At 45.9% G+C, this 22,934-nt stretch overlaps 1 long non-coding RNA gene across 1 annotated transcript; it reads right to left on the bottom strand.

Moving 5' to 3' along the window:
- Positions 1-1,573: 1,573 nt before the first annotated feature.
- On the bottom strand, positions 1,574-17,225 carry LOC122802102. Its single transcript, XR_006364889.1, has 4 exons — positions 17,140-17,225; positions 12,390-12,393; positions 5,130-5,133; positions 1,574-1,585 (listed from the first exon to the last, which is right to left on the bottom strand). It is a non-coding gene; the product is annotated as an uncharacterized LOC122802102 (long non-coding RNA).
- Between the last annotated feature and the right edge of the window lie 5,709 nt (positions 17,226-22,934).

Genomic DNA, 22,934 nt, shown 5'->3' with positions numbered 1-22,934 from the left:
AGTGACCTCTCATTTGACACCCACGTTGCCAAAGTGGTTAGAAAGACTTTCTACCTTGCCCACCTTATGAAGGGATTCACGTTCAGATCAAAGGAGATCATTGTGCCCCTGTACTCCTCCCTTATCAGGCCCATGATTGAGTACAATGCCCCACTTGGTATGTACCTCACCCGGCACTTGCAACAGCTAAAGAGACCCCAAAAGTACCTCACCAAGAAGATCAAGGGTCTCAAAACATATGTCATGCTGCCAGACTAAAGAAACTCCAACTTTATTCAGTATCATACCGCCTACTCAGAGGTGATCTGTGCCCAACGTACAAGGCCATGTCCAATCAGGAACTGATGGGCATGCTCCACCTCAAAAAAAAATCCAAATCCATCAGAACCACGACAGCTAAAGATTTGAACCTCAGCACAAATATGAATAGGACGTGCTGGAGGGACAGATTCATAACTCAGAGGCTTCCCATACTCTGGAACAGAATCCCAGTTCATGTTAGGCAGAGCCACTCACTGACTCTCTTCAAGAGAAATCTTGACGAGTGGATGGGAGATCGTAGGTTTACCCCAGGGGTCATCTCTGTGTCCCTACTAGACAGAGGCACAGTAAACTAATTCTATTATGTAAGGGGGTCTTCACTGCCTCACTACTAGACAGAGGCACAGTATTCTATTCTAAATCTATTCTATACACTTTTGTACCATTACATGGGGTGGCGAAAGCCACATCACTATGGCTAGGCTTATAAATGCCCCAGAGCAGATAGCCTAGTACCAAACTATGAAACTAGGAAATCCTATGCAAAAAGTGGAAAATATATTTTTCTTGGAATTGTCTCAAGGGAAGGACACAGCTGTGCCCTCACCTCTAATCCTGGATTACCTAGCAGAGCTACTCCAACAGAGGCCTATCCTCCTCCATTAAGATTCATGCCTCTGCCATCTCGGCTCATTATACTGAGCCACCTCTATTTTCTCACCCTCTCATCCAACAGTTACTGAGAGGGTCTAACAACTTAAGGCCCCCTAGGAGAGCGCCCACCCCCGCCTGGGACCTTAACTTTGTATTGGAAAAGCTCACGCTACCCCCTTTTGAACCTGCAGCTTCAGCAGAGTTAAAATTATTCTCTTAGACACTCTTCTTGCTGAAGTTATGGCTAAAAAGCAAGGCTGTTTTCCGAGTTACAGGCACTAATGTCTGCGTTAACCCTTCATTATTTTCCATGCTGACAGGTTTTCTGTCGGGACTAACCAGTCCTTTATGTCTAAGGTAGTGTGCAGTGTGGCTCTAAACCAATCCATCCATATACCTACCTTTTTCCCTAACCCTCAGAGTAAAAGGGAAAGGATCCTGCACTCCTTGGACATGCACAGACAGCTCAGGTTCTACCTTGACAGGACTAAACCATTCAGAAAATCTGACCAGCTGCTAGTCAGCTTTGCTACAGGAGCAGAGAGGGTAAGGCCATTTCAAGGCAAACTATTTCCAAATGGATAGCACATTGCATCCATTTCTGCTACAAGCACCATGGAAAACCTACCCCACAGGGGATCAGACCACATTCCACTAGGGCTACTTCCACCTCAACAGCATTTCTCAGGGGAGCCCCTACCAGAGATATCCTGGAAGCTGCAACCTGGAGTTCTGTAAATACCTTCACCAAGCATTACCATTTACCAATGTTTTACAAATCCAGAGCTGTATTTGCTACAGCAGTCTTGCAAGGCCTACTATTCAGCCCTAACACTTGATCTGATATTGTTAATCCTCGTTCATTCCTTACGCATGGGTATCGGTTCCGACCTTGGAACTAAGCTGGCCATTTGCCAAGTTCGTGTCTGCTTCAAACTCTCAAGCTAAACTCTTACCCACAATCCCCCTTTCCCTGTTGCCATTCGGTCGTGTCAAGCTACTTATCTTGAGCCAAGTACAGTCATTTGTTGTCTTAATAGTTTTTCAGATTACTTTTTTTGTCAGAAAAATTTTAGATTTCATAGTCTCTTACCCTATCACATCTAGCGTGCACAATTTCTTCAGGTTTTTCTGCTTCTTTCTTTACCACTTTAACCATGAGGTGTTCTCTCTTTTCCATCATTGGTAATCCTTCCCCTTTTTCTCATGCCTTCGGGTACTCTCTTGCACCATTGCCGGTACCTTTTCTATTAATTAATTTGCTGTCATGGCAGATAAGAAAGGTAGTCCGGGGTTTAAGTGGTGTTCTGATTGTGGACAGACTACCTACTTCTGATGCACACTCTGTGTGTGTTTATTGTTTGGGAGCTTCCCATTTATCTGTTGACCCACCCTGTACTATTTGTGAGACCTTTTTGGATAGAACCTTGTTGGAAAGGAAAAACTAGCAGTTACTGAAGGGACTTCTTAAATCTCCATTTTCAGAGGCTATTTCTGGATCTGAGGCCTCAGCCCCTCCTAGAGCCCATAAGAAAATTTTGGATGTTCCTACTAAGGCTAAATCTTTGCCTTCGTCCCCAGCTGGGGACTCCTGCCAACCAAAACCTAAAAAGGCTAAGTTTTCAGCTCCGGAACTCAGTCGGTCAGCCCCAGTGCTTTTGGTGCCTAGACTTTCGGCTCCATTAGTGATCTCTGCTCAGTCTTCTCCTGCAGCCTTCTCTATATCGGCACCGAGGGGCTCCTCGGTTCAGACTATTGCCACTGTATCGGCACCGACCGTTCAGTCTGCGCAGACCCTGACCGCGTCAGCTCCGAGATCTTCCTCTGAACCAATGCCTTTATTGTTGACTCCAGTTTTGTCGGTTCCAGCTCCGTCACCGATCCCTGTGTCAGTGCAGACCATGACCTCGGCACCGATGACGGACTTTGGTACAGACAACAGTAGTTCTCTCTCGGCACCATTGTCCTCAGTGTGGACAGATGAGACTGGCACAGTTTGCCTCTTCTGTGGACAGGCCTCTTTCTCCCTCAGTCTCCATGACATCCACTAGAAGCCTCTCCGAACATGATGTGCTGCGTCTTGTGGATCAGGTGCTCTTGGCCAGAGGTATCCCACCCCTCAGGAACTATCCTTCCTTGGTAGGTGATCACTCGTCTCCCAAGACCACTTCTTTATTCTCCTCCTTCATTGCCTTTTAAGTCCATGGATATAGCACAGTCTTCCCCTTCTGCGGTCCCCTTTATGGATTTCACTAAGGAACCGCAGTTGCCTTCGTGGCAGGAAAGTTTTGCTGCAACCCTGGATTTAGTTGTGATGCGCATTGTTTACGGTTCCACAGCCATCCAGGGACTCTGGGTTTGCAGGCTGAGCCACTTGGGGGAGGGGTGACCCCTGTCCTAGACGTGCACTCCTCTTCGGGTGGACCTGCCTTCCAACTGATGGAGAAGGCTTTTGCTGCTGCTGGCAATACTGGACTGTCTATACCTCCGCCCTCCTCTGGTACACTGGTTTCACAAGTTGCACCTAGCGGACACTGGGTGCAAGGGCCACAGGACATATTCCCACAAGAATACCCTTTTCCGCTGTCTTCTCCAGCTTTTCCCGCTGAGTGGGTCCACCAGAAAAGTTTGTGTAAGAGGAAGCACATGGATTCAACAGAGGAGTCCCTCACCGAAGACTCAGATTTCGATGAGGGGGAAGGATCCCCTTGGTCACCCTCTGAGGTATCCTTTGGTGATATCCTCTAAATCCTGAAACGGAGAGGTGACAGTCAGTCCTCTAATCCGACCTCTGAGGAATCTGTGTTCCTGCAGGCCTTTTGCACCCGGCCCCCTACCTCCTGGGTTACTCCACCTGCTGATGAACTTGTCCGGCTCATCGTGCAACGTGCTTGGAAGGCTCCTGATGCTGTCTAAGCTATTCCCCGGAGGCCAGATAAGATTTTGTTCCCCCTGCTTCGGATCCCCATTGGTCTTCCTGTGGATACTTTTAGTGGTGGCGGCCGCAACAAAAAAGGATCTGGCAGAAGAAAGCCAGACTGTCCATCCGCCTAACAGAGTCCCGGGCCCTGGACAGGATAGGGAAGCACACCTTTTCTTCAGCGACCTTTACTATCAGGTCCCTGAATTATATGATCACATTTTGCCAGGCTTCAAAGGGATCTGATTTCTGAGCTCTCTGAAACCTTGGCTGGTGCCGTGTCTGAGGTCCGTAACAAAGTGGCCTCTCAGCTGGCCACCATTGAATCTATATCTAACTACTCTATGCGACTGATGTCTCAAGACCTCAGCTGGACCCGCTGCTCCTTCTGATGTGTGAGGTAACATGCCTGGATGCGCAATTTTGCGGAACCCTTTAAGGCTTCCTTTCTTAATGCCCCCATTGAGGCCTCCTCGTTGTTTGGGTCCAAAGTTAAAAGCACACTGGTCAGATGTGAACAGAACGGTAAGACCCTTTCTGCTATAGGTGTCTGTTATTCTTCCCCTCAACATGCTTTCTCCCAAAACCAAACGAGTGGGAAGATATGGTTCAAGAAAAAAATCCCAGGGTCCTTTCCGTGACACACAGGCAGAGTTCTCCTCCAGATACAGCGGGGGAAACTCTCAGGGAAGAGACTCCTTTTGGGGCAGAGGGGGTCTGCGTAACCAGGGTTCCAGGGATTTCTTTCCCTGGCCAATCCTACCAGCGCTTCTGAAGAGCAGCCCAACTCCTTTCCCCTGGAGGTGGTTGGGGGACGTTTCTCCTTGTACCCTTCTGCCTGGCTAACCATCACCACCAATTTCTTTGGTACAAAGGAGTATATCCAGAGGTCATCATATCCCCTACGATCTTTGTCCTGCCCCTTCAAAAAACCTTCCTGATGTTCCACCCAGTCAAAGGGAAGAAGCAGCACTAGAGATAGAAAAGCTGCTAAGAGAATCATCCAAATGGGTCCCTCCAGATAAGATAGGATCTGGATTCTACTAGAGACTATTTTTGGTGCCAAAGAAAACCGGGGATTGGAGACCAATTTTGGATCTCTGTGTATTGAACAAGTTTGTGAGAGTACAAAAATTCCAGATGGTCACAATACAGTCTATCCTACCGCTTTTGGAAAAAGACTATTGGATGTGGTCGATAGATCTTCAAGATGCGTACTACCACATAAAAGTGGACAGGCCATCAAGATTTCTTCGCTTCCGTGCGGGAGCCAGTCACTACCAGTTCAGAGTACTGCCCTTTGGACTCTCTGCGGCCCCCAGAGTTTTCACAAAGTGCATGGCAGCTGGCACAGCTCACTTGCGACTTCAAGGATTCCAGGTGTTTCCATACCTAGACGACTGGCTCATTTCCACCCCCATCAGACATCTATTGGAAAAAGCCCTGGCATACTCTCTCCTCACTGCTGAAAGGCTAGGCATAACCATAAACTGGCAAAAATCCAGTCTCGCCCCATCTGTCGACAGAATTCATAGGGGTTATCTTGGACACGAACTGCAGAGCTGCTATTCCAGCGCACATAATTCTAAGGATAAAGCAGCAACTAATTCCAATCCTTTCAAGGGAAAAATCCACGGCTCACTCGGTTCTACAGCTGTTGGGTTCCATGGCAGCCTCCATCACCATTGTTCCCCTGGCCAGGTTTCACATGAGGCTTGTACAATGGCTACTGCTCACCCAATGGTATCCTTTTTCAGCCATGATTAGAGTAACCCACAGGTGCAAACAGGATTTAAATTGGTGGATGACGCACAATCTCTCAATGATCTCGCCCCTTCTCTCCACAGCAACCCAAGGCCACAGTGACCATGGACGCCTCCCTGATGGGGTGGGGGGGGGGCTATGTCAGGGACAGACGGTCCAAGGCACTTGTCTGAACTGGATGCCCATCTGCATATAAATGTTCTAGAGCTGAGGGCGGTGCTTCTGGTGTTGCAAGCATTCCATCCCCTGCTGCCGTCTGGGACAGTTGCGATTCAGTCAGACAACATGGCAGTGGTCTGGTACATCAACAAGCAAGGTGGAACCAAATCTTACCCCCTTTGTCGAGAGGATATGGCAATGGGCGATGGCTACCAACCATTTTCTTCTAGCAATGCACATTCCCAGGAGTTCCAACGTGATGACAGACTCAGCAGGTGCATTCTTCAACTTCATTTCCACCCTTTCCCCCTCATTCCCCAGTTTCTGAAGAAAGCCTGTCGGTTGAAGAGCAAGGTGATCCCTCATAGCACCATATTGGCCTCGATATATTTGGTTCCCCTTCCTTTGGCCTCACTTACTAAATCGACCATGGATTCTCCATCCAACACTGGAGTTGATCTCACATCCACAGAACCTGATTTCATCCCAACTTTAACAGCCTGAAGCTCACTGCTTAGCTACTCCAATTCCCTTGATTGCCAGGCAGAATGATCTTTCTTTACCAGTTCGTGATATTCTCATTGCTTCTCATAAGTCTTCCACTAGAATTACTTATCTGAGCAAGTGGAAAAGATTTACCTGTTGGCTGAAAGATAAACAAGTAGACCCCTTTTCAGCACCAGTGTCTATTTTAATTCTAGACTAGCTGCCCGACCTTTTTCAATCGGATCTATCGGCCTCTGCCATTAGAGTTCATTTGGCTGCAATTTCTAATTTTCATGAGGGTGTCCCAAGATTCCTCTCATGTCCCATAAATTGTGCAAGACCTTCATAAAAGGTGCGAGTCATCTGAAGCCACCTTTTAGAGAACCTGTTCAACCATGGGATTTATCATTACTTCTACAAGCTCTGACAATGTCACCTTTCGAGCCAGCCTCTTACGACCAAGTATTTGTCATGGAAAACCTTGTTTTCGGTCGCCATTACTTCTGCCAGACGTGTTTCTGTGCTTCAAGCTTTATGTATCAAGAGTCCATACTTGATTTTTCATAGAGAGAGTGTCTCTGAGGACTAATCCATCATTTCTGCCTAAAGTGATCTCTGAAATGTCCATTAATCAAGCCATTGAATTGCCAGTTTTCTTTCCCAATCATTCAAACAGAGGAGAGTATTGCCTACATACCCTAGATATCCGCAGGCAAATCTGTTTTTACTTAAACAGGACTAAACCCTTTCGTAAATCTGACCAGTTATTTTTGGCCTTTTCTGGAGCTAGATTAGGATCTGCCGTTGCTAAGGTCACATTAACTAGATGGTTGAAGGACTGTGTGACCTTCATTTATACACAATGTAATGTCTCGTTGCCTACTACCATGAAAGCTCATTCAACAAGGTTGGTGGCAACTTCTGCTGCCTTCCATGCTAGAGCATCTTTACATGACATCTGTGCAGCTGCAACTTGGGCTACACCTGATACTTTCATCAATAATTACAAATTGAATTTGGCCTCCAGGGGAAGAGCATCTTTCGGTTCTATGGTGCTCAGGAATGTCCTTCCATGAGAGCCTCCCAGGAATAGAGGTAGCTGGGGACTCTGTCCCATGCGTAAGGAATGAACGAGGATTAACAATATCAGATAAAGAAGTTGCGTCTTACCATAATGTTCCATCTGTGTTGTTGATCCTCGTTCAGTCATTACAACTCTCCCTCCTTCTCCTTCCTGTGGTTTCTAGTGGATCTCGCCATCCGGTTCTCTTAGGTTATTTGACCAGAGGTAGCCTCTACCTTCTTTGACTTGCAAACTCAATCTGAGGTAACTGGGAGAGGGGGCTTGTTGGTATGAGTTTAGCTCGAGAGTTTGAAGCTGACGCAAGCTTGGAAAATGGCCGGCTCAGTTCCGAGGTCTGAACCGATACCCATGTGTAATGACTGAACGAGGATCAACAGTACAGATGGAACGTAATGGTAAGACACAACTTCTTTTTTTTGACTGCCTCCAGCCTTCCTCAGCTTTGGGAATCAACCCAAGTGTGATGACTGCAACAGTGAAACACTAAGAATAGTACAGTTGTGTACACTTTCTATAAATATAGATGTTAGTGTGTTCACTGTTGCAGTCCTGGTTTCCCTCTCTCCAGCCCCCTGGCTTTCTCTGTCCTCTCTATGGCTATTCCTAATGTCATTGGTATTTACTTTTTACTGGTGGAGTTCCCCACCATATACTAGCTTCCTGTTTTGGGGGGCTCCTGACATTTGGGGCAAGAAAAACTGATGTAATGGCGTCGACTGCCTGCTATATACCCCTGATGACCTGACTTCATGGACGAAGCGATAGCAACCTACGCAGAAATCTTAAGACTCTGGTTATCTGTCTACAGGTAGCCCTCAGTCGGCCTGAATACCAAAGTGTGATGACTGCAACAGTGAATACACTCTAAAATCTACATTTATGGTAAGTGTACACAACTGTAATTTCCTCCCATCCTACCTGTCTTCCAAGATGCCTTTTCTTCGGCATCTCTGAACCCTGACCTGAGGCCTCTTGCCCCATGCAGACCGGATAGGCTTTACAAAGTACCTGACACTGCTAAACATCTGATAAAGTGCCTACCAGCTGACCTCTGCCACTATTTCTGTGGCCACTAATCTCTTGCCTACTACCACTATTCTCCCAGCTGACAAGGACAGCAAGACAATGGAAAGATTAGTCAAAAAGATTTATACTTCCGCTACCTTGGCTTTCAGAGCCACACTGTCAGACCTATATGGCCAAGTACACTTAATCTCTTTTACAGTCTGCCGCCAGACATTTGGCCGATATCCCAGACTCCCCTGCCAAAGCATCAATATTCTTTCTCCTGGCTTTCACATCCCAGGTCACCAGACACTCCAAGTGTAGCTATGATGCTGCTGAATCCTCTGCCAGGTCAGCAACATCAGCATCTGCCTTATGCAGATACTCCTGGCTTCGCCTACAACACCTGCCAGATGATTTCAAGGCAAAGCTCACTGATGCTCCTCTGGACAATGATGCACTTTTTGGCTCTAAGGTTGCAGACCTCTTTAAATCCCTGCAACAGAAAGGGAAAGAGCTGCAGACTTTAAACAATTACTGGTCTCACCAATCCCCAAGTTTCATAGGAATTACCCTTCCAAAACAATTTATTAGGAAACACTCCTGGCCTGCTCCTTCCTCTAGACCTCATAAGTCCACCAGAAAACAACCTTCACTGCCTAGAGCACCCATTGCCTCTAGCCAGAGAACTCCCTTTCAGGAGAGGGCAGCTAGCATCTGACTACCTGCCAGTCTTGCCTCCTCCCCCTCCTACTGTTTACCTCTGTCTTTCCACCTCTCTCCTCACTGTTGCTGCTTTTGGGCCCTCCTAACCAAAGACAAGTGGGTCCTATCCATCTCCAAAATGGATACTTCATGTCATGGCTCTCCCCTCCCATATGGTGGGGCATTCCTCAACCCCCCCCCCCCCCACACACACAGCAACTGCACCTCTTACAATCAGTGCTGCAGATACTGTTAGACCAGGGCACTATAAAGTCAGTTCCTTCCTCTGCAAAAGGAAAAGGTTTCTATTCAAGGCTCTTCCTGGGCCCTAGGAAAGACGGACCATGGAGACCCATCCTAGACCTCTCCTACTGCAATCTCTTCCTAAATGTACTTGCATTCAGAATGCTTACCCTATCGGCCCTTTTCCCCCAGATTATCCCACATGGATTCATGGGTACATTAGACATAAAAGATGCTTATCTCCACATCCCAATCAGACCCTCACACAGTAAATACTTAGTTTCTTGGTGGGCTCCTCTCACTGGTAATTTTCTGCCTTGCCCTTTGGTCTTTCCACCTCACCCAGAGTCTTTGCCAAATGCTTGGCACCTGTGGTGGCTCACTGCAGGACAAAGGGAATAAAGATATTCCCTACCTGGATGGCATGCTGAAACAGGCTCTCAGCCAACAAATACTGGAAGGGCACATCCACTTTGTTGTGACCTTAATGCAGTCTCTGGGGTTCCAGATAAGTCTGCCAAAATCCTATCTTCAACCAACTCAGGACATTGTGTTCCTAGGGTGCAGAGTGTGTTCAGATCTCCATGGAGGCATACCTACCACCTCTGAAAGTGAGCTTGTCAGAGCATCTCCTCTAGGTACTTGACTCTACAGAGTTGACTGCAAGGCAGTACCTCAAGCTTCTGAATTGCATGGCAGCCACTATACCCATGCTGCCTTTAGCAAGGCTACACATGAAGCTGCAGTGGAATCTCCACTCCATCTGGAAACAACATAACCAGCCTCTGGAGCACATTCTCTTCTACCCTGTCTAAAAAAAAGGAAATATTATGGTGGTTGGATCAGGTACAGTGCAACCCAGGCCTCCCTCTCCAATCGCCACAGTCCACTCTGGTCATGCACAAAAACACCTCAGACCTGGGATGGAGAGCCACCCTCGGACACTGACAGGTGCAAGGCCTGTGGCCAAACTACCTAAAATCAGAACGCATCAGTGCCCGAGAGATTAGGGCAATTATTCTAGCTCTCCAGGCATTTCAACCTTTCATTCTACATGGGACGCTTCTGGTATATACAGACAACGTGACAGTATTGTGGTATATCAACACACACGGATAGAGGTATATCAACACACACAGATAGACCAAGTCCTACCTGCTCTACAGGTTAGCCCTTTTGATATGGGAATTGGCTACCTCACAGGGAATCCACCCTACAGGCAACCTTCTGTCTGTCTCTGTCTCTCCATAGCAAACAGGCAGATTATTTGAGCAGAACCAGCACAAACAACCATGAATGGATGCTGCACAGAGATGTCTTCCTGTATCTGGTCCACAGGTTGGGTATACCTCAAATACATTTGTTAGCCTCCATCAACAGGCAACTTCCTTGCTTCTGCACCAGGACACCCAAACGACAGGCCCTGGCAATGCCTTCTCAATCTCACGGAAGGGGAAATATCTATATACATTTCCCCCATTCCCACTAATTCAGAAGGTCTTGCTAAAACTTCAGTAGGACAACCCGAAAATTTTGTTGGTGACTCCCCTACTGGTCCAGACAGCACTGGTTCCCCTTACTCCTACATTTGCCCAAGGACAGTCACCACAAGTTGCACCCCCCCTCCCCCCAGAGTGGACCTCTCACACAGCACAAGGGGTCACTAATCCATCCACAGTGGCAGATGTTGCACCTTACTCTGTGGCTGATAGGATTCTGATCCCATTTACACACCTTTATAGTGAGGACATGCTCAGTGTCCTGCAGGAGGCCAGGAAACCTAATACTAGAAAATCGTATCTCGCCAAGTGGAAACTATTCACTAATTGGTGTCATAAGACAGCTGGATCTGCTTCTCAGTGAACCCCCACTAGTGCTGTCCTATTTTTGTGAGCTACTGCTGTCTGGACTGCCTTATTCAGCCATCAAAGTCCACCTGTCTGCTATTTCTGCTTGACTACCCTTGGACCCCCGTTAGCATCCAGACTCCCTTGCAAACTCTTCCTCAAAGGGATACTGTACCTTAGGCTCCTCAGGAAACCCATTCTCCCTCCTTGGGACCTCAACTACGTGCTAGAGAAGCTTGTGCTACCTCCCTTTGAGCCAGCTAGAAAAGCCTCTTTAAAGCTTTGTACCTGGAAAACTGTCCTTTTTAGTGGCTCTCTCAGCCAGGAGAGTGTCCGAGCTTCAAGCCCTTATGGCTACCCCACCCTTTCTAGATTTCCACAAAGATAGGGTTACCTCTTAGGACAAATCCATCCATCATGCCCAAGGTAGTCTATGACCTGTCCCTTAATCAGGCCATTCAGCTACCTGTTTTTTTTTTTTTTTTTTTCACAAACCCATAAGGAGACGGTGAGAGGGTGCTGCATTCCCTGGATGTTCACAGGCATATCAAATTCTACCTGCACAACACCAAGTCTGTCTGACAGACTGACCAATCAGACAGACTGACCAACTATTTGTATCCTTTCAGCCCAGAGCCCTGAGGAAGGATGTTACCAAGAAGACTGTTTCTACTTTGATCTCAAAAGCCATTATTTTCTGCTACCATTTCCATAGTAAGACCCTTCAAAAGGACAGCTAAAGCTCATTCCACAAGGGCAATGGTATCTTCAGGAGCCTTCTTCAAGGGTTTGGATACCTCTTCTATCCTGGAAGCTGCTACTTGATCCTCAGGCCACACCTTCACCAAGCACTACAAGCTTGACCTCCTCTCCAGGGCAGTGTTCGCCAGGGCTGTCCTGTATGGATTCCTGGAATCTGTTTCTAGACCACCACCCCAATCTCTGTGAGCTTTGGCAGTCACCCATATGCAGAATACTGCAACATGGGAATAGAAGGGCATAGAAAAATTGTGTTAAATCTTACCATAACCATAGATGTCCTTCTCTTCCATGTTGCAGTATTCCTTCCCCTCATTGGCTAATAACTTCCCTTTCTGGACTGCAGTGATATGGCTTTGTCCTTGCAGGGCTGGCTCAGACTGGGGCTACTGTTCTGAGGGCTGGTGCATGCCAGTGTCCCCTTTATGGCCCACGAAATCTTGTCCACGTCTGATGCACCACAGAGGGACTGAGACCTTTTGGGTACTGGCCATACGTTCACAAGACTGAAGGGAAAAACCCATATGCAGAATACTGCAGCATAGAAGAGAGGGACCTCTATGGTTATGGTAAGATTTTACACAACTTTTCTGTATTGAATGCAGGATCCAGATTGGCTTATACTCCCTCAACATTTTGCATCTGGGACAGTTGCCCCGGTTGCCCTAGCTATGCTACCTTTTGTGTCCATTACTTTAATACTCTTCCACTTAGTATATGCTCTTAGCATTTACTATTTATTTCATGTACCACGTTTCCTTTGTGTAGCCATAAAAGTTTCACATGTCCAAGTCCTTGCCATAAGTGAAAGTAGATCCAAAAGACTTCTTCAGAACAAAGTAATGCAATCCTCTACAACATTTAAATATCCTTCCCAAAAGTCACATGTTCAAAGTAGCCAATAAAAAACACAATCATTAAATATAAAAAGATTGCAGCTTTAAAACACTTTAAAATGGAAATGCTTTCATTAAGCCCAGGAAAAACACATGCATTGAGCTTAATTTGCCACTTCAATTCTGTTCACTTCCAACAACTTTCTCTGTTAGGAGGAAAGGTACCCACAAATGGGGGTTTTGTAGTATTTGATTGAATTTGATAAAGTTTATTTAAATGGAGTGGCGATTCATATGCATTTTTTTAAGTAATTGTAACACCACGGACATTGTTTACCTTGCCCTGTGTAAAAACTGTAACTGTTTTTATGTTGGAAAGACAAAGTGGAAGTTCAAGGAACGTGTTTATGAACACACTCTCTCTTGACATTAGGAAGGATAACCTGAACAATGCCTTGGCAAAACATGTATCTGAGAACCCTAACCATGAATTTGGGTTTGTAGCCATTGACCATGTTACCAGAGACATTGGGGGTGGGGGGTCCCTGGAATGATTTACTAGAACTAAATGAATTGAAGTGGCAAATGCTCAGTGCATGTGTTTTTCTTGGGCTTAATGAAAGCATTTCCATTTTAAGTGTTTAAAAAGTTGCGGTCTTTTTATATTTAATGACTTGGTGTTTTTTACTGGCTAATTTGAACATGTGACTTTTGGGAGGGCTATTTAAATGTAGAGGATTGTGTTACTTTGTTCTGAAGAAGTCTTTTGGATCTACTTTGACAAAAGCGCTTAACTGTGAGCATTAAACTGGTCAATCTTCTCCTTGGTGTGGCTGGCTTTTGTTCCTGTGTTGGTTCTTGGTTTGTGGCTATGTCTACAGTTGTTCCTATTCCTGGAGTTGGAGCGGACACCTCGGGACCTGATGGACTGGAAGCCCTTTTTGGACAAGTTGGGCTTTTAACTCAATTGGTGCAACAACTTACTTCACAAGTGACTGACTTGGCAACACACTTTAATGCAGATACTTGCTCTGGGTCTGCTACCTATTCTTTCCCTCCTGCTCAACCATCTAACTGTGTTTTGCACCAGAATGGTGTCAGTGGACCTAATAGATCAGTTAAGGAATTTAAGTCTACCGCCAAAGTTCTAAGACCACAGGTCAGTGAACCAACTTTAAACCTATCTAATTTGATTAAACAGAATGTCCATTTTAAATATGACAGGCCGAGTGTACAGTGTTTTTTACGTGAGTCTTTAAACTTGTTGAAAGACAGTGTTAAAAATCAGAAAACTGCAAGTGGAAAATTAATATTTCAAAGAGAGCATTAAAGTAAACAGGATACCGAAGGGTCTTCGCTGGAAATGCCTTAACTGTTTGATACTTAATTCAGTGGTGTTTGTGGGATCTGAGAATGGGAAGCTGTATCCGTGAGAACCAAGTTTAATATTTCTGAACCCCTTGATGAGATTTGGATTAGTTGGCATTAATGAAATTATGGAATCTCTGCCCTTAGTTTGTGGTAGTTGTAGGTTCTCTAGTTAATGGAGGGATAATTGTAGGTTCTCTAGTTAATTGAAGTTACCCAAGAAGATGGTGCTTGGTTCTAGGGTGAGAGATGTCAAGTTTGATATGCCTCATTGTCTGCCAGTTTCATAGAGGTGGTATGGTAGTTAGCTGCTTTGTGGCAGTGTTACTATCCTTTTTTTTTTTCCTTCATAAAATGCCTAGGAATTGTAGGTCATTTATATTATGTGTGTGTAAGTGAAATGTTTTCTTGGTAACACAGATGCACTCCCACCAGGTAGAAAGTCATTGTTCAGTTTTGTTTAGTACTGTTATGTTCCATTTAAGTCCTTTTGAGTAAATCTGCTTGACCTGGAGTGGAAGCAGTCTTGCAATTAAGTTGTGATTTGACCCAAGTGATTCCATGGCATTAAGTGAAAAGATTGGGATAATTCACCAGGAACTCTGGCCAAATTTCTCCTAGTTTGTATGCAAGCCACCACGGGTCTGTCCAGAAATAAGTCCACTGTCAATGTCCAGCCAGCTAGTAAACATTGCATACTCTACTGTGCTACACTTTTGGTGGCCGAAATTTGCACTGGCTGGTTTGCTGTCATCTGCTAACAGGAGAGGATTGTTTGGCTTGATTAGAAGCTTTTTTTTTTTTTTTTTTTTTATTAATTATTATTGGTAGTATGGCATACATTCAGAGTACTTTAAGCATCTTTAGTCTTTTCAAGCTGTGGATTGTCAAGTTTGTTTAGTCATTTCTGAAAAACTTGCTCCTCTCAACTTTTGAATGGTCATGTGACATTTTGATTAACCTAGTGGTACATTATATCTTCTGTGCTAGAAGGAAAACAAAACATGGAAAATTGAGATTGATCACAATGGGATGTCTGGGTACACCGAAAGACTGGTTTGCATTTCTGGTGTTTGTCTCTCTTTGGGCACTTGAAAAGTTGACCATCCTTAAAGTAGAATATTTTTATGGGATCACAAAATTTTAAGGACAGATCCATGCTCAAAACAAATGCAGAGGAGTGGACTGGAGGGTTTTTTTTTTTTTTTTGCTAAAATAAAACCTCATATTTGTAAAATTTAAATTGATATGATGTTCTCCTTTTCATTCATTCCTCAACTGTTGGGTCTCTGATCCAACTTGGCTGTTTCTATCAGATCTTCTGATCCAAAACTCTCAAGCTCCTCCCTTTCTCCATAATGCACAGACAACCTAAAATACCTCTGATCTTGTTTGCTCTCATTCAGCTTCAGAGACAGATCCTGTCACTCTCGAGCATTTAGCAGTTGTTTTTAGTTCTAACATAATCATGCATTTATTTAAAAAATTTAGTTCTATACATTAATTTTCTCCATCCCCATTGTTTTCTTGCTGGCATTTTCTAGCATTTTTCTTCTATACAGTTGCTGCCAATTTCTTTGTACTTCTCTTTAGTACCATTGCTGGTATGGTCTTAATGTCCTTCAAGAATGCAACTGCAGTCATAACATATGGGTTGTCCTGCCTCAGGCAGCCCTCGGTCGGCCGAATTCCAAAGTCTGGCGTCGGCTGGTGTCGCCTCCTCTCCGACGTCAGAACGGCTGGAGTATAAAGGCATCGGCCAACGCCATCTTCTTCAGTCTTTCTTTCCGTGGTGCCTGAAGCAGAAGCAGTTCGCAAGTGCCGGTCGGTCAGCTCCTGTGTTTTCAGTACTGAAGTCATCTAAAAGCCAAGTACCCCGTTGGGGAACATTTTTTCTTGCCTCAGCCGATGTCAGAACAAATTGAGAAAGTTAATAATTGTTTGTCTTGTGGTAAACAAATACCTCATAAGGACTTCCATTCTCTTTGCTTGCCTTGCCTGGGCCCAGACCACGACGTCTCAGCCTGTGCTGCCTGTGTTTGCTTTAATAAGCGCACTCAGGCGCCGGGCAGAATTTGCCGAAGACTTTTTCGGTGATTGTTTTGCTTATGTCATGCTGTCGGATCAACCGACAACTCAATCTTCCAAAAAACGTAAGGACCGGGACCGACATCCTCGGCCCGCGTCATCCACCGATACTCCTCCTAAACCCTCCGTGAGTGCTTCGGTCCCTTCGGAAGCGGTAATCCAACCGCTCCAGGCCGATGACACAGCGGTAACTCGTCCTTCGGTCTCTGAGTCAACTCCGGTGCCGGTTGTTGACTTTCCTCCAGAAACCGAGGTTCTGGATCTACCCGACACCATTCCTGTGGACAAGGTTACACCAGCACGTGGGGCAGCCAGGCCTCCTGTATCCATGTCCATCAAGGCCTTTGCACGTGCTAAGGCCGCCAGCCAGGCCAAGGCCCATCCTAAACCTACTGCTCAGGCCCCTTCTGATAAACAGATCATGTCTCTTGCTGCAGATCTAATTTCTCTTATTAGGGGGTCTCAGCCTCATCCAGACAGAGGTTCTCAGCCGCCTGCAGAGAAAAGACCCAGAACTGAGCAGGCCGACAACCTCTCTTCAGATGAAGCCTATGGGGATTCTGAGCATTCTGATACCAAAGAAGAATCCTTCCAGGCCTATGAGGACTCTGATGCTGAGGAATCGATTCCCTCTGCCTCTCCTCCAGAGGATTTTTCATTCGGTGAAGTCCTACACTCCATGAGGGAGCATTTTAAATGGCAGGGCCAGGAATTCTCTGATTCCAGGAAAAGGCTACGTACCTTCCTCAAGCTTCCCCAGCACAGGCCTTTAGCTATCCCTCCAGTTATGGATGTCCTGGATGATGTTTTCTCAGACTCCAGTGCTAACCCTGATTCTCTCCCTCCTGCTCCTGTCAAGCCTGACAGATATTATAGGGTCCCTGACACACACAAGCATCTCTTTAAGGCCCATTCTGTGGATCTAGAAACAATTTCACAGGGCCCCAAGGGAGTGGCTACTTCCACTGCCAGCGGATAAGGAAGCTAGATCCCTGGAGAGATGGGGTAAAAAAGTTTATACCTCCACCACCCTGGCTATGAGGTCACTTAACTTCCTTTTTCATATGTTTCAGTACCAGGATTGTTTACTGGATGACTTACAGAAAAAGCTAGCCTCCCGAGTCTACTGATTTTAAGGCATTGCAGGATCTAGTACATAACACTCAGCAGGTTAACAATCATTTTCTTCAGTGTGGTTATGATGCATTGGAGGCTTCATGTAGGGCAGCTATGACTGGGGCTATTATACATAGACATGCTTGGTTACACAAACAGCCTCTGCCAGACCATGTTAAAGTAAAGTTACTTGATGCACCTTTAGAAAAACAGAAGCTTTTTGGTGCTAATGCACAAGATGTGTTCCATTGAGGAAAAAGCTAAATCAGTACAGACAGTCAAAGATTTCCTCCAAGTTCAGCCTCCCAGATTCAGCAGGAATTGGCCTTCAAAGAATTGGTCCTTTCCAGACACTGACAAGTTTCAAAGGGGAAAAAACAGACGTGGCCGAGGTAGAGGGCAATACCGAGGCTCCTACAGGGGCCGCCAGTGGCAACCACCAAACCAAAGAAGTGGCACAGGCAGCCCAGCTGCACCACAAGTACAACCACAATGACAAGACTTTCATACCGCCTACAAAGGCTCAAAGAGAAGCACCCTTGGGCGGAAAATTATCCTTATTCTCAAAAAACTGGCATATCTTAACCAAGGACAACTGGATTCTGGATTTAATAGACAACTGTTACAGATTCCACTTCCATACTTTTACTAATAAGACAAGGCATGCCAAACCTGCCACATCATCAAAGGGCAGAGGCACTCCTTCAAGTTTCAAAGCTGTTAAACATAAATGCAATAGAAAAGGTTCCTCCACAGGAACAAAGCCAGGGATTTTATTCAAGACTGTTCCTTGTTCCAAGAAAGGAAAACAAATGGAGGCCTATACTGGACTTGTCTACTCTAAATACTTATCTCATTGTGCCAAAGTTCAAAATGCTGACGTTGCAGGAACTCCTTCCCATGCTGGGCAAGGGGTCTTGGCTGGTCACTCTGGCCCTCAAGGAGGCATACCTGCATGTCCCAATCAGACAAAGTTGCAGAAGATACCTCAGATTTCTTGCAGGGACAGAGCATTATCAATTCTCAGCATTGCCGTTTGGCTTATCTACTGCGCCCAGAGTGTTCACGAAATGCCTGGCATCAGTAGTGGCACACTGCAGACTCCAGGGGATTCAAATATACCCCTACCTGGACGACTGCCTCATACAAGCAGACAACAAACAAACCTTGATTGCAAACTTGGACTATGTCATTCAATTACTACAGGCCTTGGGATACACAGTCAACATTCGGAAATCAAGACTCCTGCCATCCCAACAGATTATTTTCCTAGGAGCCAAGCTGGACACAAACACACAAATGGCTTTTCTCACAGAGGAAAAACAACAGCAGTTACCAGAATACTTCAAAGGCCTAGCAAAGTTCTCCCAGCTGACTGCAAGGAAAACCCTGCAGGCCCTGGGGTTCATGGCATCTTGCATTCTTCTGATACCTTTGGCAAGACTTCATATGAGAAAGCTGCAATGGTACTTAAAAAGCTTATGGTCCCAACACAGCCAAAGCCTAGAGGACGTAATCCCACTCATTCCATGTCTGCAAAGAGAATTTTTGTGGTGGGCTCAAGCAAGTCAGTTAAACAAAGGCATGTCTTTCAACAAACCTCAAGCAGGTCAAATGATTACAACAGACGCCTCAGACCATGGATGGGGGGCGCACATGGAAGGCAGATGCATTCAAGGTCAATGGACATCAAGGGAAAGGCATCTGCACATAAACCAAAAAGAGATGTTGGCAGTGATGCATGCAATCGAGAATTTCGAAAAATCACTTCAACAAGGACATTTGCTAATAAGGACAGACAACACCACTGTGATGTGGTATATAAATAAGCAGGGAGGCACTCATTCTTATCCCTTCTGCAGACTAACAATGATTCTATGGGAAAAATCCCTAAATCTGAAGATACATTTGCAATCCCAGTTTGTGCCAGGCAAGGACAATGTTCTGGCAGACAAGCTGAGCAGGAATTTCTGGGATCCACACGAATGGACGCTGCATCCTCACATTTTCTCACAAATAACAAGGACATGGGGAGGACCGGACATAGATCTCTTTGCTTCTCACATGAATCATCACCTGGAAAAGTTCTGTACAAGGACCCACCATCCTCTAGCCTGGAAAACGGATGCCCTCTCCTTCAGCTGGAACTCCCTAACAATTTATGCATTCCCTCCTCTACCACTGCTGACCAAGGTGATACTGAAGATCAAAGCGGAACAACCAACAGGCATTTTAATAGCTCCAGACTGGCCAAGGCAGCACTGGTACCCATTGCTGTTGAGCCTAACTCGGACCAAGCCGTGGCCTCTGCCCCTATGGCCTCTGCTTCTAACACAGCACAATTACAGGACTGTTCATCAAATCCTGAAAACATTGCATCTGACGGCCTGGAGGTTACCATAACTCCTTCTGATATCTCTCTTTCCGAAAAAGTTCAAGAGATCTTACTGGAAGCACGCAGACCTTCCACCAGAAAAAAAAATCTATTCAGCTAAGTGGAAGAGATTCATAATCTGGAATGCTAACAGGGGTCAGGATACAACAGTCTTGAGTATACCTCAGATATTGGAATACTTGGCAGAAATATTTCATACTGGGCTCTCATATTCTTCCATAAAGATTCATGCCTCAGCAATCTCAGCAAAATACAATTGTGATCCACCTGTGTTTTCACATCCTTTGCTAAGACAGATGTCCTTCAAGGATGCATCTGCAGTCATAACATATGGGTTGTCCTGCCTCAGGCAGCCCTTCGGTCGGCCGGATTCCAAAGTCTGGGTCTGGCCTCTGCTGATGTCGCATCTTCCCCGACGTCACAGCTGCTGGGGTATAAAGGCATCAGCCGACGCCATTTTCCCCAGTCTTTCTTGCCGCGCGGTGCCCGAAACAGAAGCTGTTCGCAAGTGCCGGTCGGTCAGATCCAGAGATTCAGCTACCGAAGACTTCTAAAAAGCTAAGTACCCGTTGGGGACTCTTTCTTGCCTCAGCCGATGTCAGACAAAGTAAATAATTGTTTAACTTGTGGGAAACAAATACCTCATAAGGATTTCCATTCCTACTGCCTTCCTTGCTTAGGCCCAGACCACGACGTATCAGCTTGTTTAGCCTGTGCCTCCTTCAACCGACCGACTCTTAGACGTCGGTCGGAGTTTGCAGAAGAGTTTTTTGGATCCGCTTTTGCATATAAAATGCCGTCTGAGACTCCGACTACGCATTTAGCCAAAAAACGCAAGGAAAAGGACCGACACTCGCGGCCCGCGGTTTCGGCTGAAACCATGGTTAGGCCTACCGCGAGTGTCTCTGTTTCGGCTGAAACCGAGGCCTCGGTTCTTCCTTCTGCCGAAATCATACCTCCGACAACCGAGGCCAGCGAGGCCCCGGCCGAGTCGGCTACAGAAATCCCTACCGAAGAAGCAAGTGCACGAGAATTGTCAGACACCATCCCTTTGGACATTTCCACTCCTGCACGTGGGGCAGCTAGGCCCCCTGCTTCTATGTCTATTAAGGCTTTCTCCAGGGCGAAAGCAGCTAAAATTACTAAAGCTTTACCTGCAAAATCAACCTCACAGAGACATTCCTCAAGTACCCAGATTCTCAGTCTTGCTGAGGACCTTATTTCTCTGATTAGGGGTTCCCAACCTCACCCAGACAGGGCCTCCCAACCTCCTCCTGACAAAAGGCCCAGGACTGAACCCCCTGAACCTCTCTCCTCTGACTACTCCTCGGATGGCTCTGATTTGTCAGACCATCACGAAGGGCCATACTCGCCTTATGAGGACTCTGATGCAGAAGACTCTATCCCTTCTGCTTCCCCTCCAGAGGAATTTTCCTTTGGGGAAACTTTACACTCTCTGAGGGAACACTTTCAATGGCAGGGTCAGGATTTTTCTGATTCTAGAAAAAGACTTAGGACTTTCTTACACTTGCCACAGCATAGGCCTTTAGCCATACCACATGTGCTAACTGTAGTTGATGATGCATATAATGATGTCCGCTCTGCCCCTGATTCACTTCCTCCGGCCCCTGCCAAACCTGACAGATACTACAGGGTTCCGGATTCCCACTTTCACTTGTATAAGGCCCATGCTGCAGACCCAGAAACTATTTCTCAAGGGCCGAAAGGTGTTGCAGCTGCCACTGCCAAAAACCCACTACCCTCTGAAAGGGAGTCAAGAGCATTAGAGAGATGGGGAAAAAAGCTTTATACATCTGCTACTCTTTCTGCCAGGACTTTAAACTGTCAATTCCATATGATACAGTACCAGGAATATTTGTTAGACCAGCTGAATAAAAAGCTTTCTTCTCCTGAACCTTTAGACCGTAAAGCCCTTCAGGATTTGGTACATAATTCTCAGCAGGTCAGTAATCATTTTTTAAAATGTGGCTATGATGCACTGGAAGCTTCATTTAGATCAGCTATGACTGGGGCAGTAATTCGTAGACATGCCTGGCTAAAAGAACAATCCTTGCCGGACCATGTAAAGGCTAAACTCCTAGATGCTCCAATGGAGAAACAAAGTTTATTTGGCTCCCCTGCACAGGAGATTCTAAAGAAAGTGGAAGAAAAAGCAAAATCTGTGCAAACAGTTAAGGATTTTCTGCAGGTCCAACCTCCGAGGTTCAGCAGAAACTGGCCTTCAAAGAATTGGTCCTTTCCAGACAACACCAAAGCACAGAGGGGCAGGAATAGACGCCCAAGAGGCAGAGGTCAATCAAAAGGTGCCTACAGGGGTCGCCAATGGCAACCTGCCAACCAGAGGAGTACTGCCACAGCTGCAACTACATCCACTTCCACAGGACAAACACAATGACTTGACTCTGACTCCGCCTACAAGGGAACAACTGGAAGCACCCTTGGGCAGAAAATTGGCTTTATTCTCAAACAACTGGCATTGCATTACAAAAGACAAATGGACATTGCAAATAATAGACAAAGGATACAGGTTTCATTTCCACACTTTACCAAGAAGGAGCGGAATGCCAAACCTTCCACCAAACCAGAAGCCAGAGGCTTTAAGACAAATCAACAATTTATTTCAGATGAAAGCAATAGAAAGGGTACCATCTACGGAACAAGGCCAAGGGTTTTACTCCAGACTATTCCTTGTACCAAGAAAAGAAACCCAATGGAGGCCTATTCTCGACTTGTCCGCACTAAACACATGTCTCATTGTGCCAAAATTCAAAATGCTGACCCTACAGCAACTTCTTCCCATGTTGGGCAAGAAGTCTTGGCTGGTGACTCTAGATCTCAAGGAGGCATACCTGCACGTCCCTATACGACCAGATTGCAGAAGACACCTCTGATTTCTTGCAGGATCAGAGCATTATCAATTCTCAGCATTGCCCTTTGGCTTATCTACTGCACCCAGAGTATTCACGAAATGCCTGGCATCAGTAATTGCACATTGCAGGCTTCAGGGAATTCAAATCTACCCATACCTGGACGACTGCCTAATACAAGCGGAGAACAGGACAAGACTTGCAAAGGATTTGGTCTATGTCATACACCTGTTACAGGCCTTGGGATACACAGTCAACATCCAGAAGTCAAGATTAGTGCCATCCCAAAGGATAACCTTTTTGGGTGCGGATCTGGACACAATAACTCAGATGGCTTTTCTCACAGAAGAAAAACA

This window comes from Protopterus annectens, chromosome 5.part0 (assembly GCF_019279795.1).
Source record: "Protopterus annectens isolate FY-2018-M chromosome 5.part0, PAN1.0, whole genome shotgun sequence".
Lineage (NCBI taxonomy): Eukaryota > Metazoa > Chordata > Ceratodontiformes > Protopteridae > Protopterus > Protopterus annectens.
This window is presented reverse-complemented; position numbering and strand designations above follow the sequence as displayed.